An 18,361-nucleotide genomic window follows, 5' to 3' on the forward strand; every position below is an offset into this window, starting at 1 on the left:
TCCAGTGTAGCTATCTGCACATAATAATGAATATGGAATAAATTGATCGAATTATTTGGGAACCTATTTGAAATAGAAAAGCTAAATGTTTGAAATTAATTCTTTGGGTGTTAAAAACTTCAAAAGTAATGCCCGATAGATGTTTAAAAAAAATTAGATGTTTTTACTTAATTTGATGGAAAACCTTGACAAAAATACTGTCAGGTGTTTTAGGCATGATTTTTCATTTTGCAAATTTTTTAGTACTTTTTTGGTTTGATTTGATTGTAACTTGATTTTGATTCCTTTTTTTTGTTAAATTCACTTCAAACATTTTTTTATTGCCTTTTTTGTGCTCTGATACTATTTGTAGCTATTAAATAGGCTATATGAGCATAACATTTCGTGTCACTCTCACAGTTTAAGCATCTGTTTAATACTTAAATCAAGATCTACTTGGCGGTATTAACGTTTCAAAATTAATAGAAGTCTTTTTTTTTAACTGAAAAACACTCAAGTATATTTTCAATATGAAATTTCAAGTATGTTTTGATGAAAAGTTAACCACGTTCGGCGAAATTTCAGATGGCAATATTTCAACTATTTAGTATAAGTAGAACAAATCGCGTGGAACTGGATGGAAACTGGAAATTTAAATAATTTTTTGGCAACTTTAAAACCGAAGCCTGGAATAGCAATCAGCGATAAACTTAGTGTTAGAAGTGAGTTTTATTTAATTTAATATAATTTAACAATAATAATAATAATAATATTTAATAATGGGCCATTTCCCACTCTGAGAGATCCCATTTATCGATAGACAATGCAAAAAGGTGGCTTGGCTGTAGTGGAGAGAGTAATTATCGGGACGTTGCCAGACTCACGAAAACAATTACAATTAATTAGAAAATTATGCTGTAATGACGGCCACCAAAACAATGCATTTTTAGTTAGTTTATATTTTGTTTGAATGCCTGATGAAAACTGTTAATAACATTTATAAAACCTTCCCCATGGGCCAATATAATTAATGATGTTATTGTTGGAATATAGCGCGCATACACCACGGGGAGTGCTCTATTCATTATTCAAATAAAATCATGCATACATAGTATATCGCAAGTTTTATTATGATTGAGTGAAGCACCAACAACAACAACCAAATTTGGCTATCAATGCGAATTTATTGACGAATGCACGGGAAAAGTTGGGGCAGGCAGTCAATGCGACAAACGATTGCCGAACGAATCGAGCAACCAAACAAATCGTTACAATTGCGCTTTCGGCAAATAGCTAGAGCCCCATCCATAACAACAATAAGTCAGAGGAGAATGTGTCAATCGCTGCGCCAGCCAAGCGACAAGGCTGGAAGGCTAACTCGGGCTAAAGAGCAGAACAGTAAACAGAAATGCGGGCGCCATGACATCAGGTGAAAGAGCCACAAAGAGCCACAGACACATACATGTATATCGCAATGCATGTGTTGATTTGGCATGCCCGACGGCACATTATCATATGCCATGATTTATTAATGTGAGTGGCAATGGGTCTGCGACCCCCAACCCCAACTCCAACACCAACACCAAGCTGAACTGATGAACGATTCTCCTTGTGCTCGCAGCCCTTGGGCCCCTGTTTGTCGTCTGCGTCTGTGACGGGCACTTGAGAACTGCCAAAACTTGAAAAAGCTCTCAGTTGATTTACATACTTGACCCACATACAAATACTGCAAGAGGAGCGAAAAGAGGCGACGCCTCAACGTATGCTACACTTTTTGCGGCATTTTTTCTCCCCTTTCATCCCCTCCCCGATGGTGACGGCTATTTCCGTCGCCTGTTAGCTTGAGTTGTTGTAACATTTACACAATTGGGCCGCAGCCAGCGGCGCTTGAATAAACTCGATCAATATTTGGCAGATACGAGTATAACGCACAACAAAATCGACGCGCAGACAATGAAAGCGCCAGCCTAGGGGCAACAACAAAGCAACAACAAAGAGAAACGGGTTGTGTCGACCTTAAATGCGGCTACGCTTTAAGTGATAAGCAGATGGCTGGCTGGTTAGATGGCTGGCCCACTTGCCAATTGTTGCCGTCGGCCCAGGTGCATACAGCACCCAATTAGAAGGGAATGTGCCCGTGCAGATTTGGGGGGGAAATTAAATTTATGTAAATCTGTAAACTTTTTAATTAACTGACTTTTAAACGCCACTCGCGGCCTACGACGCTTTCTTGCCAATTCAGCTTCGCCAAATTTCGACTTAAATTGAATCTATGCAAATGGAGTTAGCACCTGTCGGCGTCGGCTCATTTTATGTCCAAATGCCAGTCACTCCCCATTCTTCCCATCCTTAATTCTTTTAGTCGCTCTGCCGCCGCACAAGTTTATTGAAAGGCGAGTCAAAGTCGTGGCACAACGCCAGCTTTAATGAGAAATTAAGTTGTGTATCTATGTAGGTCTAGGTGTGGCTGACTATCTTTTTGTGCATTGGTTTAATGGCTTCTTCGCCTCCTCCATACAGATGTATTAATTTGAATATGTTGAGGCTAACATGGCTGAGTGGTTGGTTTCTAATAAGCCGCAAAGCCTTACTTTATGATGAGGCACACAGAAAAATATAGTTATGGGAAATGGCAGCATACATATGATGTTATGAATGCGATTCGTGAGTGTATTTGTAAACGAATTTCCATTTCAAATGAGTTGCTAATGGCATCAACGCTGCCTGCCTTGCGAAATGTGTGCAGGAAAGCGCAAAGCACCCGCCTAAATTTGCAATATAATACCCTTTTGCCTCCAGCGCATGAATAAGCAAATGTGACCAGAAATAGTAATGGGCTCCATTTCAAATAAGAACGTTAAAGTGAACACGGCTTGAATGGCTTGACGAAAATTTGTTCCTAATCTATTTGCACTTATATACATTTGTAGATGAAATGAACTTTAAAGCGTATTCTTAAGGTTAAATTCAACACTGAGTCTTTCAACTATAGCCCCTCGATTATTTTAATTATAGTTTTCATTTCTTTGAGTGGGTCGATGGCTCGGCAGCCAATGAAAAAGCCGACATAACCTATTCTAAGAAAACATAGCTAAAGTAAATGTCTAGCCTCAGCCTTAAAGCATCAATTATTTTAATCAATTGTTTATAATGTTTGTGACGCTTACAGTACTTACCAATTAAAATATGTATGTATATATATGGCGTGGACTAATGGCAAATGAATGCACGTTTTCTAGAAATTACACCAACATAATTTGTTAATAAAAACCGCTTCTATAATTTCACAAATTTGGTTCAAAAAAAAACTAATATAATAATAATAAATAAAATTTAAAAAAATAAAATAATAAGTAATATTTTTGTCTGATTTCCTAATTTAATTTTAGTGTAGTAGCCAAGAAAAGTTATAATTAAAGCTAAGGCGAAGCTAAAGGCCAAGCAAGACATTTCACATTAATTGGTTAGTTTTTACGTTTAAATCAAAATGTGTACATATGTATGAATATTTATTTTACCTATTTCTTGTCTTTATTTAAAAAGGTGGACATTTGATAAAATTTAAATGTTTTCTTTTTCGTTTATTTGTTATTGTTTCTCAGGAAAAATGTTTCTCTCTTGTGTATATGTAAATACAACAATTTAAATATGTTTAAAACGTTTAATGGTTAAAGAGTTGGCCAAAGTTGAAACAAAGCTTAAAATGTGTTGCCCAAATCCTTTAATAGAAGTTATTGAGTTTATTTTGGTACACTGATAAAAAAAACACGGAAATATTAAATCACAAGTGATGATGTGGAGACGTGGGTTTGATTCACGCCAAAGGTTTATTTTTTATAATTATATTAATAATAATAATATAATATTTTTTACACTATTTTGCCTACTCTACTGAATTTTAACTCTTTTCAATATTGACATTTCCATGATGCATATTTTATTTCTATATATATATATATATATATATATATATATATATATATATATATATATATATATATATATTTTTGTATAGAACCATTCCTCTGTTATTATGAATTAATTTTCTTGATGTTAATTTTATGCCTTTTAGTACACGGATGTAGTTTGGATCAATATTAATATTGAAAGCGAATCTGTTACAATATGTATTTATACCACACAACCGCCGAAAACCGAGTTGAGCGTTCTAGTCAATTGAAATTTAATATATTTCTAGTATATTTAAATCGACTACAAAAACTTCGATTTAAAGTTAAGAAAAATATTATAATTGACTATGGAATATAGTAAATTTAACTATTTGTTTTTTGAAGTGTGTGCATATTAATATTTAATATGGTTCAACATTAAATTGAATATGACACACTTTAATAACGAAGTTTTACACTTTGTTTTGAATATTATGCATATTAAAATCACTAATTGAATATGTTTTTAGTTAAATTTACGATGTTTATATTTGATTTGAATATAATATACAAGTAGTAGAACATTAAAATTAATATGAAAATATTCATCTGTACAATGCCACTTTTTTATCAGTGTAATTAGTGTTGCCTGCTACAGAGAATTTCTATTTCGTTCTATTGTTGCATCTTGCATGTGACGTACACACATACGTGAAGAAACTACAACTACTAGCCAATAATAATATAATAATATAATAGTTGAAATAATAGTTGATGTATTATTTTAATAATACATAATACTTAGAAACTTTTTAAAGGTTTACTTAAAATAATTCGACGAACTCGTTGAACACAACATACGTGCATGCTGACACAATAATTTCGATAGCTGAGCCAAAAATAAGTGAATATGCATCCTTCTGGGAAATTTAAGCAAAATTGCGCCCCACATCCTTGCCCGGTTTACACAATAAATCACGGAAAGTAAGCGAACAATTCCGTTGGCGTTCCATCTCGCAGCATAAACAATAGATAAGCTTCGGTTAGGAATGTACATATGTATTTGTGTGTGTGTCTGTGTGTGTCTGTGTGTGTGCGTAGAAGGAGTCAAAGATAAATTGTGGTGCGGCACTTCATCATAAATTCAAATCAACAGGTTTTTATTTTTACAACGCCAGCAGCCAGCAGCCATAAGCTCTGTCTCTGTCTCTCCCACTCCCAATCTTCATATGCAGACACACACACACATACACACAGTTGCTTGCGTGGCGCGCCATAAAAGTCGCAGACAGGCAGAGAGATGCTGACTGACAGTTAAAGAGAGTGTGCGAGTGAGAAAGAGAGAGGGAGAGAGAGCGCTTGCGGCTGCTGGCGCGCTGATTGAATAAAAATTTCATTAAACGAACATTTGTTTGTAGTCGAGGGCCCCTCAAGCGTTGTTTCCCCGCCCCTCCCACTACCCCCTCCACTAGCGCATGATCCTTCAAACTTTTGCGGCTGTTCGCTCGTGTTTTTCCGCATTATTCTGCAAATGTTTTTTTTTTTTTTTTTGACTACTGCTGTCGTCGTCGCAGCCGTTTATTTTAATTGGCAGCATTAAGCGCCGCTGATAGACGATAAAAGTCCTGTTGGCTGCGAATCCGCCGGCTATGAGAACATAACTATGCTCATATATGTATGTAGGTATATACATATGTATGTACATATGTATGTATGTCGCCATCGTCATCACAAGATGTAGGCACTTCAAGCGATTTTTATGCACATCTGCGGGGGAGACTGCGCCTTTTTTCCACCGTTTTTGTTTTACGCGCCTCGTCGGCTTCATTTCCGCTTACGCAGCCAACTGACGACCGCCATTGATGCGGCTGACACTCTGTGGGGGTGTCCTTAGTGTTGATAGGTGCGCTCTGTGTGGTTAGAGCGGCGGGGAAGGTGTAAGTGGGTGCTGGGGGGTGGCCGGATGCGTGCTATAGTCAGTTTTTGTGGTCGCTTATGCGGTTGTTAAATCGTTTTTATGACGTATCCTCCACAGCTATTTACATTTGCTGTTTTAGCTTTTGCTTCATGTATCTAAAGCCTTGCCTGCGGATTTACATACATACATATGTACATACATATGTGTGTGTGTGTATGGTTGTGCGTATGTGCGTTATGGCCGCTGATTTATGCACCTCTTGGGTGAAGAGCGGGCTTATCCTCTCCACGCACAAGTCACTGCTAATACACAGTGCTGTCTTTAGTCAGATACGAAAATGTATGTGGCTGATGTTCGTGGATGGCTTTGAAGAGCGGAAAGTGTCATTAGGAGAACTCTTTTACTGCAGTCTAGAAAACTCTCTAGAAACTCTGAGTCCCTAGCGAACTATTTGCGCCCAAAATGAAAGTATACTTGAAAACCCATACTAAATAAAAGGTTGTCCATTTAATTGAGGTACTGGTGTTAACAATTCAGGAATATTTGTAATTCTTTGATCAATGATATTTGTTTTCTTACAAATGATGTTGGTTTAAGTCGCGTATATATATATGTATATCTACATATATCTATTTTAAGTCTAACAGGCTTATTGATATTTATTTTCAAAGAAAATTATGCTTAGTATCAAAGCTAGTTTCAACTCATATCATGGCTTAATATTTTCGTGCGCTTTTTAAAAATAAGAATAATAATTTAATTTTAGAAAGGTAATTTCTAAGTTTTTAATTTCAAATATGCATCATGACAGAACGCATGATTGAACAAATCCAATGCTACCATAAAATTAAATAATTGTCCTCCATAGGACAGATCTAAAATAAAGAATAAAGATTAAAAAAAAAAAACAAATATGCAAGTTTTTCATTAAACAAAAATATAAATCTATTCAGTTATGTTACATAGTGTAGTAACATTATTTATTATTTATTTATTATTGATTTTATACCAAAAAGATGGCAAGCAACGCTGAAAGTTTCATTGCTTTCAGTTAACTAAAGTTATTGGAAGATTTTTACACATTCTATATACTTATTAGAAGAAAATAATGAATGATTAGAACTGTCCATAAAAATCGAAATTTAAAATTGAATTAAATTAAAATTTAAAATTGTTCAAAAAAATGTTCGCGGACTTACATTTAAATAAAATACATTATGAGCAGTAGTTGCCACATGTTTTAGAAATGGTGAAAAATTGTGTCTCAGCTCTAGGTTGTGAACATTCGCCCCAAAACTGTCGCAATTGTTCTCAAACTGTAAGGGTGCAGAGCTTGGATAGTCGTTGTTAGGGCGACTTAGTGAGGTGGTTCTTGCATTTGCTGTTTGGTAAAGGTGAATAAATAATTTTAAATAACGTGGCTTCACAATGCTGTGCAGTCAAATGCCCGATGGAATTCGAAAATGCTCAAATTAATCGGAAAGAATTGCAATTGCTGCTTTTGTTTTAGAACTTCCAGAACAGCCAGATAGAGGAGTACAAATCATAATAATAAGGAAGTTTAATAGTAAAACACATAAAAACTCGACAAATTCAAATGATATCTATAGATAAATTCAAATGCATACATGTGGATTAAAGTTGGAAATAAATGTGCCCTTAATTGAGCGATTTAAGCATAAAATGCTGTTGGCATGGGGACAGTTACTACAACAATTCAAACAACGGCCGCGGTCTGTGCGTGTGTGTGTGTGCATAGATATCGGGGCTATTTTATCTAAAGAGCTCTCTGCAAATAGAGGTATGTACATATGTGTCTGTACTCATACCATGAAAACTGAAGTCAGATAACGACAGGTAGACTGCAGGTGAGCGAACTTAGATCGTCGCTCTTTCTCTCGCGCTCTCTGTTGTCCAAGAGAGCGCGCGTCGCAGGTAAAATTCAAATGTGGCTTTGTAACGAACTTTTGGAGATCGCGCGCGCAAGCCAAGTAGTCAGGTGCGAGAGGGACGGCAGCTGAGTGTGACGCGTGTGACTGAAGCGGCACTAGGCTGGAATTGAACGAGCGCGGCCTGCGCTGAGCTGAACCGTACTGAGCGTGTCAAGCGGAATAGCGCGGCAGTTTCTCAGCGCGCATACCTGTCGCCGGACGTGTTTTCCAGCAGCGAAGCTAGACGAGTTACCTGCGCTGTCGCTAACGTATATTGTGCAAGTGTATGTGTGAGTGTATTATGTGTGTGTGCTTGTATTCAATTAATTACAAAAGCAAAGGTAATGTCGATTGAAAGCAGCGAAAAGAAAGCCAGCCAAGAGAAAAGGCAGCATGCAAATATTTGCTAAATAATAATAATGAAAAAGTGTGAAACAAATTAAAAGTGCAATTAAAAAGCAGCAACACCAGCATCCACAACAACAACAACAACTACAACAAGAACAACAACAACTACAATCAAGCACGGTGCAGACAAGGTAAGCGCAACGGTGTGGCAAAGATGCACTGAACTTGAAGTAAAAACAAAAAACGGAAGAAAAAAATCGACAGCGAAAATATTTAATGAGCGTGGCCAGCACTCATGTGTGTGTGTGTGCAGAGTCGCTCTGCATGTGTGTGTGTGTAAAGCAATAACTGAAGCATAGGCAGCAAGCAAATGTATCTGTGAAATACCAAGCAACGACAACAACAGCAACAACGCGATTTAAAATTGCACTTGAAAAGCGAGCCAAGTTAACAAGACAAGACAAAACAAGACAAGTAGAAAAATCAGTACAAAACGGTATAAACGTGATTCTTTTCCACCATCATCATGACCAACACCATCATTTGGCTGCCGTTTCCTTGCCAACTCTCTTAGCCAACGCATAAACATTTGCTGGCATTTACACAGGAAAAAAAAACACAGAAGAAAAACTTCACTTTGAAAATGAAAATAAGATCAACGTGATACAATATTTGCCACATTATTGAAATTTGTAAAACCGCTTTTTTTTAATTTTTCGACAGAAAAGGAAGCTCATATTTTAATTTCCATATCAGAATAACGATTATGGGATAGTTTTCAACATCCCATTGATTTTTTCTCTGTGTATTTGTGTGTCTTAGGCCATTGCGCCGCATCGGTCGCCTCATCAACTGGGCAGCAACATTGACGGTGATAATGATGATGATGAGGTTGTTTTTGTTGTTGTTGATGACGACAGAGTCGTCCATTTGGCGCTGCAACTGTACGCGACAAATCCAAATACATGCAGATAGTTGTACTATATGCATTAGCTGTTGCTGCAAGGACGGCCAGAATCAAGGAGCAATTTACAAAAAGAAATGAAGCGTGGCATCAACCACAACATCAGCATCAGCATCAACATCAGCACCAAAGCGACGTCTCAGTTGAGCGATCAATGCGAGGCATTTATTGCGCTACAAAAACAAACAAACATAAAGACAAACAGACAGACCGAAAAAAAATAACAACAACAACAACGATAAACACAAAAAAAAAAAACGCAAATCTGGCGCAATTGAGCGCGAATGCCAAACCAGAAAAACAACCAACAACAACAAGAATGCTCATACATACATAGTTAGCCGGCCTCAAGTTACGATGACGATGACGACGACGACGACGGCGGCTCTAAACTTTCAGTTGGGCTTGCGAACAAAGTCGAGGCGACTTTTCACTGAATGAGCCACATTCCGGTTTGGTTTCTGAACAGCAACAACAAGCCACAAAGCATCCCCAAACCCACACACATACTATACACACATTTTAAATAAAAAAAAAACCTTTTCATTTCCAATTGAAAAGCAAGCCAAGCTGCTGTCGCTGTCTCAGTCGCTGTCACTGCCGCTGCCGCCGCCGGCTGACGAGAACGTCGCAGTTGCCGTGCCACCGTCGCGGCTCAAAACATGTTCGAGCTTCAAACCCAAAGCCAAGCCACAACCAACGCGAGTCAGCAAAGTTGTTAAAAAATAAAAATAAAACCAACATGGCCAGTTTTTTTGAATTTTTATTTTGCTGTGACTCGTTCGGCGACTGCTGCGACTGCGCCTATTTCAGTGATGTTGACCGCGACGCTGACGGTGACGCTGACGTCGCATTCCAACGTGCGCGTCAACGCCGACGTTGCTTGCATATGTCCATTCCTGTTTCGATTCCAGCAACAACAAGCAGTGAGAAACAACAAATTTTTGCTGCACGTCGAACTTTTTTGTTACTGTTTCCTTTGCGTTTTTGTTTCTTTTTTTTTTTTGAGAAATTCCACGAGGCAGCCACTTAGCCATTCCTTTTGGGCCGCAACGCATCGTGGCCACAACGAAAACGAAAAGTGTGAAAAGTGAAGTGCCCAAACTTTTCAGTCAAACTACATTTTGCGTGCCGTCTTCGCATTTCTTCTTCTTCTTCTTAGTTCTACACCCTTCGATCGAAATGAAAGAGCATGTTGCGTGTGGCATGCAGGTACTCGTATGTAACCCACAAATAATGGACTCAAGATATCCGCGGTGTCTGTCCATTCCATTGGCCAGAGTTGTCAAACTATTTATTTGTATTATTTTATTTTAGCTGCTAAAGCTTCGAAAAAATCTGCTAAAAGACTATTTAGGAATATAATTAGCACAACATATAGCAAAATTATTTTAAATAATTTCCATTTAATCATTTAGCTCTAGTATAGTAATGCTTCGCTGATCATTCTAATATGAATTTTAAGAAAACAACAGATATACACAGCTAGGAAGAATATTTTCTGAACCCATAAGAGCTCGTCCAATATCATGGGAATGCAGATACAATAAAGGAACCGCGGGTGTAAAGAAATGATATTTTGAATAACACTACAGTGTATATAGAATTGGTGCAACAATCCACATTTTTTGGGTCTCATTGTTTTTTTTTTTTTTTTGAATTTTTGTATTTTGGTTGCTGTTTTTTTTTTTTGTTTGTTTGTTGGCCAGCCCTATAGACGCGTCATCGTAGCTGCCCGCACATTTTTCGTTTACTCGAAGCATTTTTTTTCACCATTGTTTTTTTTTTTTTGCTAAGCCCCAAAAGTTGTATGTGCGAGGCGCCGGAGCGGTGAGCATGCACCTTTTGTTTTTTTTTCTCATTTTTTTCACATGTAATGTGAGGTCAGTAACACTTTTGTTTCAAACATTTATCACGCTCCGCTTGTGGATGGAGGCGTCAGCTCGTATTGGCCATGTGAGAGGGCGCGTGAAGTTCAAATGGTTTCAGGCTTAAAGGGGTTTTAATGAACTTGAAGCAGCTGCTCATTTGCCGGCTAGCAGGGCAGTTTAAAGACTTCAATCCACACTCAATGGCACTTTAATGGATGTAGGGCCTACATAAATCTTCTTGCCCTAAATAATTACCAATATTTGTATAAGTATATGTATATCGGTCACAAAATTCATTCGTACACTGTTATTTTGTTCGATCCGGTAATTGATATTCAAATCAATACATCCATTTAAGCGGAAGCACAGAATAAATATTATTGAAATGTCAACATTTGGGATAGAATTTACAGCAAAAGCAGTATCTTGATAGCATCATTGAAACACAAATAAAATCTGGGTGAGACTAAGCACGATCTAATATAATAACGATTGCTATATATTTTTAAATTCCTTTTCTTTAATGCAATACTATTTTCCATTTAAAAACTGTAAAAATATAGTAGTTTCAAAATATTTGTAAGCTTACCTCAATGAACTTTCGATAGATCTGATGAACTCGATCTTTCCAAAGAGATAACAAAGTAATTTGCTTTATTTGTATTCATTTATTTATTTAGAAAGTGACAACCAATTTCGTACTAAGCAGACTCGATTTCGTCGAAATGGAAACCATTGGTATTCCAAATTCCAAATACCGCATACCGTTGGCTTTTCACTTGATTGTTAAATTACATATGGGTTTGTTTTTGTTTTGTCATTTTAAATTTAGTGTCGATATTCTTGATTTGACGAATTAGACTCACACTAGAAACATTTTTGAATCCGAATACAAGACTAACATTATTTGACTCAGGGCTTGTGCAGGTCTAAAAAGCTCAGAAAAAGCCCTCTATGTATAGGTTTAATTTATTTCCCTTTTGCACTACGAAAAACATAAAAATAGATGCACCAATTTTATAAATATAAAATAAACTATAACAAAGAAGGAATGGTTGGTGGCTCGAAGTGAAAAAAAAATTGTTTATATGCTTGCAATGCAGTTTAAAAATCTCTTCTTTAACTGTTTTAATTTGTAAATTGTACACTCGAATATTTGTAGGAAAAGCATTTTTGCTGCATTACCGCTTTTCCTTTAAGTCTTTTGATCCTTTGACCGTCTAAAATAAAAAAATAAAAGCACTGCTGCCTCAAAATACGCAAGGGTTCTTCAAATATTTCATCAGGAATATGTCATTTAGATTAAATAATACAGGAGTAAGCATGAAATAGGAGCAGGGTTCCATACATACATACATATTATTTACAGCAGATACCTTTACGGATTACCGACTTATACAATATCTACTAATAGGCGCGATCGCCCTACATTGTATAAGAAGTACACCTAATTCTGTTTTTACAGATTAGATTGTATAGATTGGTTCCTAAAATTGTCGTGTAAAAAAACCCTGTAAAAAGGCATTGATCATATGCAACATTTTTAATTTTCAAACTATATTAAATCAAAGCCGTGGAAAAACAGAATTAGGTGTAAATAACTATGACATTCTTAACCTCTGTCTATACCTGTTTAAAAGACTCACATGGCGCAAACATATCGGGGTAAAACGGAGTATCAGCGCACGTTCTTCTCTCAGATATCCAGATTCTAGAATATACTCGTAAAGACCTATACTTGTACCACTTATGGGTCACAGCTATGTGGAAATGTATGTGCCAGCCATTATAATCAGTACTTGAGCGTCCCCGATCTTCGCAGCGAATGATCGTAACATTCCAAGAATAATATTGGAAGTTCAACACATGTATTCCGACAAACTAAATGCTCATTCGAACCTAATTGTCGAATCTCTTATTTTCCAAGCTGGAGCCCAGAACTAGATATCAAATTTGGATAATTTATATTAGAAAGAAATAATAAACCAATAAAAAATAGGCGATGACGTTTGCCGAAACAAAAGTTGCTGAAAATATAATTTTATCTGAAATTTCAAGATAACTTATAACCCCCTAGCATCTATCCATTTGCACACTTGCAACAAAGCTGGCTGGACATGATTTCAGCTTACAATGTGACTATTTTGAAAAGAGTATTTTCATCAAAACGGTCTTTTTTTAGATGCGTCAAACTATGTTGCGCTTTTTGTTGCAAAACAAAATTCTTACGAGCTGCTTTGACTTCAATTGTGTGCTGAAATGTTTGTTCAATTTATTGACTCATTGACACACTCGTAGATACATATGTATGTTTGACGGGTGGTAGCTTTTGACCGCTTTTCAATTATGCGTGTGCTCTGCAGCTATAACTTGCCTGCAGACATACATATATATGTACATATGTATATACGAGTATGGATATACATACATACATACATACGTGCAGCTGCTTTTTCAATTGAGCAACTAACCAATTGCGACAGAAATTGAAAATGGAATTCGAAAATTGGCTTATGCTGAAATGGCCAAGTTCTGCCCAGCCATATTTGCTGGCAGAACTTTGAATGCAAAACTACAACTACAACTACAACCACAGCTCCAACTAATGCAAAAAGTCAAAGCCAAAAGCGTGCCACCGGCAGAAGCGGCACGTACCGTGTGTTGAATGTGTTTGAATTTTGAAACTGGCTGCGAATCACGGCCTCGCTCCGAGTCTGCACACTAAAGTTGACATTCGTTTTAATTTGTTTTCCATTTCGGGGCTTGTGTGCTGGCGAGGTTTGTGACGTTACGTGGCCGTGACGATGGCTCGCTCCCATGCCCCCGTCCCCCATCATCACCCACTACTACCACTCGTTAGTAATGCTGATGTCTATGTTCAAACCAGGCATACAACATTTTATTTAACGCCTCGCACCACATTGGCCATTACACCATTACAGCCCACTTGCTCCCGAACTAGTTGCTCCCCCACTCACACACACCACGACACGCACACACACACACACACACACACACACACACACACACATACACACAAAAACAAAAACACACATTTGTACGCGGTTGAAGTGTCAGTTGCGGCTTAAACTAAAATTGTGGAGAAAACGATGCAAAATATTATTTATCGTGCAGCATTAAGCAAATAGCACTAAGAAAGTTTTGTACGACGATCTCATCCTAGAACACCAATTACGATTTAGATATTTATTAAATCCAAAGACCCAAATCTAACCAATTCTTAAGTTATAGCTTTTCAGAACACAACTGCCCTCTGAAATCAATCAAATGATCTATCTCTTATTAATCAGTAATATGCCCATAATTTATTTGAAATAATAATAAAATATTTACGATTTTATTTATGGAAATTGTAATATAAACTAGTATATCCCGTACCGTCTAGTTACATGGTAATAAAAGGCATTGAGAAACCATTACAATTCATAAAATTAAAAACAAATGAGCTTCAGGTAGGTTTAGCTCTTCTTTTTGAAAGCAAAATCAAGCAAATCTCTTATACAATCGTATTTACAGAACACTAGAAATGCGGGATGTAAAAAAAATTATTTAAAAAACGGAATGTTGTTGCGTCAATTATTGAATCCAATGCGAGTTTCCAAAAGCTTGCAAAACAGCGTATTAAATGGTACAGATTAATATAAGATTTGTGATCTTCAATATCTTTAATTATTGAATCCGATGACAGTTTCCAAAAGCTTGCAAAACAGCGTATTAAATCGTACAGATTAATATAAGAATAGTGATCTTCAATATCTTTAATTATTGAATCCGATGACAGTTTCCAAAAGCTTGCAAAACAGCGTATTAAATCGTACAGATTAATATAAGAATAGTGATCTTCAATATCTTTAATTATTGTATCTGATAAGAGTTTCCAAAAGCTTGCAAAACAGCATGTTAAGTCGTACAGATTAATATAAGATTTGTGATCTTCAATATCTTTAATTATTGAATCTGATAAGAGTTTCCAAAAGCTTGCAAAACAGCATGTTAAGTCGTACAGATTAATATAAGATTTGTGATCTTCAATATCTTTAATTATTGAATCTGATAAGAGTTTCCAAAAGCTTGGAAAATAGCGTATTAAATCGTACATATTAATATGAGAATTGTTCTCTTCAATTATTTAAATATAGAAAACAGACATAATATCTTTCTCCTGGTTGCTCTCACCCTCTCAGTATTTGGCAATTTCAATAATTGATTTCGAATTTTTGTTTATATTTGTTGTTGTCGTGAACTCTGATTCCCAAGTGGGTTTTCGGCAACACGTTGTTTTAAATAAAAATGTTGAGCGTTTGATTTCAATTGTATGTCATTGAATTGTGAGTGTATTGGGTAAGGAATTAGTAATTTATCGCTGAACAAATAAATGAAATTTGCATGAAAAAATATAAATAAAAAAAAACATTAAAAATAAAATCAAAAACAATCTTTAGCGTGATTTTTGTCACTGTTTGGAGTTGACTAAAAAATTCTTGGGTTTTTCATACTTACCCGTTTATTCTGTCGGTACTTTTTTTCTAATAGAAAACCTAGACTTTCTAGCTATTACGTACATAGCGGCATAAATATGGGTTGTCGGTTCCTTTTGAAAGCGGGAACTTTTGAGACATGACAGCTAGAAACACAGAACTTGTATGTAGACTTGTCTTATCCATACGTAGGGGGAATTTCTTACCAACCATATAAAGCCTTTTTATTTTATATAGTAGCCGTATGACGAATCGGCGGAAATATTCCTGAATATATCTTAATTCAGTCAAGCAATTTTCTTATTTATGAGTATTTTGTTCTGTGTCTCTTCTCTCAGAAAAGACGGTACACTATATCTTATAAGTAGTTGCTTTAGGAACGATCGCTGCAGAAACCAATCTTAGTACCAAAAACTCGTGATCATGACTAATATAACAAAGTTAATTTAAGTACAACGCTTGTAAAATTATATTTCACAGAATTAAAACGAAATCGAATACTCGTACTTGAGTAAACGAGCAGAACAGATGGTGAAGCTCTTTACAAAACGTTCTTAAAATACTTTAAAAAACAAAACAAAATATCAGACATGATTAACAAAATTATTGTTTTACCGAGAGTGACTTTTTTCCCGAACAATCCATTGGCTGTAAAAATCGAGGTGTTCTTACAAAACAAGCGAACAAATGGGCGGCCAAGTCTATATCGATTTGTACCGTTATACTAATCATATACATATATATGTATATGTACCTCTAACATGGATTCTTCATTTCGGGTTTAGACTTTTTGGTTAACCCTTTCAAGAGTCGGGCTTATGCCATAAATAAATATGCATATATAATGCAGTGCTGAAGGGTATGTAAGTGCCGATTACGCCCCAATTGAATTATTCCTTTTTTCATACTTCATACTTTATTTTCCGGCCTCGCTTGGCAATTGTCCGCTGAGCTTAAAAGAAAAAAACGAACGCTCTTGTTTGTTTGCTTGCTTTTTTTGAGTGGTTCTGTTTGTTAACAAACTTCCACGCACACACAAACCAATTCCCCTATATATGTACATATATGTATGCATACATTTGTAAGTACAATCATTACATGGGCCTGCTACATGAATATTAGATGTACATACATATGTGGGCGACTGTATTTGGTTTGCGTTTTAATATAAACATACATTTATACATGCATATGTATGCGAGTACACATTTTTTTATTTTATTTGGTAAAAAAGGCGACGCGCCAAAAGTTCCGCACACACACACTCACAATTGTGTGTTTGTGTGGCTGTGTTTGTGTGTGTGTGTGTGTGTGAATGTGCGTTTGAATATGCTTGTGTTGTTTTTTTGTTGTTGCTTAAGTTTCATGGCAAAGCATGTATGCGCTTTGTGTGTTATTTTTGTTGCTGTTGTTGTTGTTGTTGTTGCTGGCCTGTGTTGTGCACATGTTTGTTATGCATATTACAAACACCACCGTCACCTAACCAGCTAACCACCCAACCACGCAACCACCCAACCACCACACCGCTCTACTCCAAATATTGCCAGTGGCTGGCAACCGTTTGCTTTTTATGTCTTTTGTGCAATTTTATTTAATTTTTGAATCTTTTATGAAAAAGTTTAATATTTGTTTTTCATGCTTGTAATTTGCATAATTCGTGTGTTCGGCACACACACACACAAATACACATTCATATTCTATGATAAAGACAGGGCCATGCTATTGGCGTCTCTCGCGTCCTGTACCTGCAGGCATGTCCTTGCTCCCATATACTTGTATGTTTCTCTGCACATCCCGCACATGTACTATATTTTATGAATGCAAATCCCTGTTCATTCGGATTTGCTTTACTTACTTGCGGGCACACACTAAGCGCCCATTCGCTGCAATCCGCAATCCGCGTATCTGTGTGTACTGTTAGTGTGTGTGTGTGTGTGTGTTGTGTAGGTGTGTGTGTGTGTGTGTGTGTGTGTGTGCTTTATTCATTCATACTCGTACCTTCGGCAGCGTAGCGCCAGCGCCATTCATGCGGCAGGTCGCCATTGTTTGGCCAAGAAGCGAGACTGTCTGCCATTTTGTGTGTGTGTGGCTCAAACTTTGGAAAAAACTGAGCTGAATATTTATTATTATTATTATGATGTTCCTATCCGCCTTCGGGCCAAACAACGACTAAGCAGCCGCACACTCATTTTTGAAATTTTATTGTGTGCCCGCGGATTAAATGCGCTTTGCAGATATTTATGTCGAGGAATGCCTAAAATGCAAAATATTATTATGTGACACACATTTGTGTGCCACACCCACAACCCACCACACCCACAACCCATCCTCTATCGCCCCCACATGCAAATCAGCGTTGTCTGAAATCAAAGTCTGCTGTATAGTTGGATTATCTGCGATATAGGGCCGAACGAGTTGCGTCCTTGACGCCATACAGACATACAGACATATATTCAGTGCTTTAGCAATTTTATTTTTCACTGACTTCGCAGTTTGGTTTTGTGGAACGAGCGCAGCTTTGTTTGGCCTTTTTGCGGTTTGCACCGAAAACATATCTACATATCGACGCCAAATACCCTTACCAATAAAGCCTATCGGCAGCTGTCCAGAACACAGCGAGCCTCCCACACCCGCAGCGCAAATCTAATTTATGACCCGACAGCTGTCAGACTCTTAACATATTGTAGTGGGTCAATTTTTAATGCACATTAAAACACCATTCGGTATAAATTACAATTTTAATGTTGATTGCATTTTCCGAGCAGAGCCAACGGCGCTCTCCTGTGGCGTAATTTATCAAAAATGCAATTGGAAAATGTAATTGTGAAATTGAATTGCATTTAATTCGGTGGCTCAGTGCCACAGATACCTTTGTTATTATCCTTTATTCCTTTCCTTTAGTTTAATTCCATTATGTATTCAATTTAATTGTTTCTACCTTATTTTAACATACTTGTATTT

At 36.7% G+C, this 18,361-nt stretch overlaps 1 protein-coding gene across 1 annotated transcript in view; it reads left to right on the forward strand.

Annotated features, from left to right (window-relative positions):
- Window positions 1-7,946: 7,946 nt before the first annotated feature.
- Window positions 7,947-18,361, forward strand: part of LOC115623590 (apoptosis-stimulating of p53 protein 2) — a 55,723-nt gene continuing 45,308 nt past the window's right edge. Inside the window, exon 1 of the mRNA XM_030518004.1 lies at window positions 7,947-8,257. The gene's annotated coding sequence lies outside the window, so the exon portion shown is untranslated. The remainder of the gene's footprint in view (window positions 8,258-18,361) is intronic.

The sequence above is a fragment of the Scaptodrosophila lebanonensis genome, unplaced genomic scaffold, assembly GCF_003285725.1.
Source record: "Scaptodrosophila lebanonensis strain 11010-0011.00,11010-0021.00 unplaced genomic scaffold, SlebRS2 tig00000001-arrow-pilon, whole genome shotgun sequence".
Taxonomy (NCBI): Eukaryota; Metazoa; Arthropoda; class Insecta; order Diptera; family Drosophilidae; genus Scaptodrosophila; species Scaptodrosophila lebanonensis.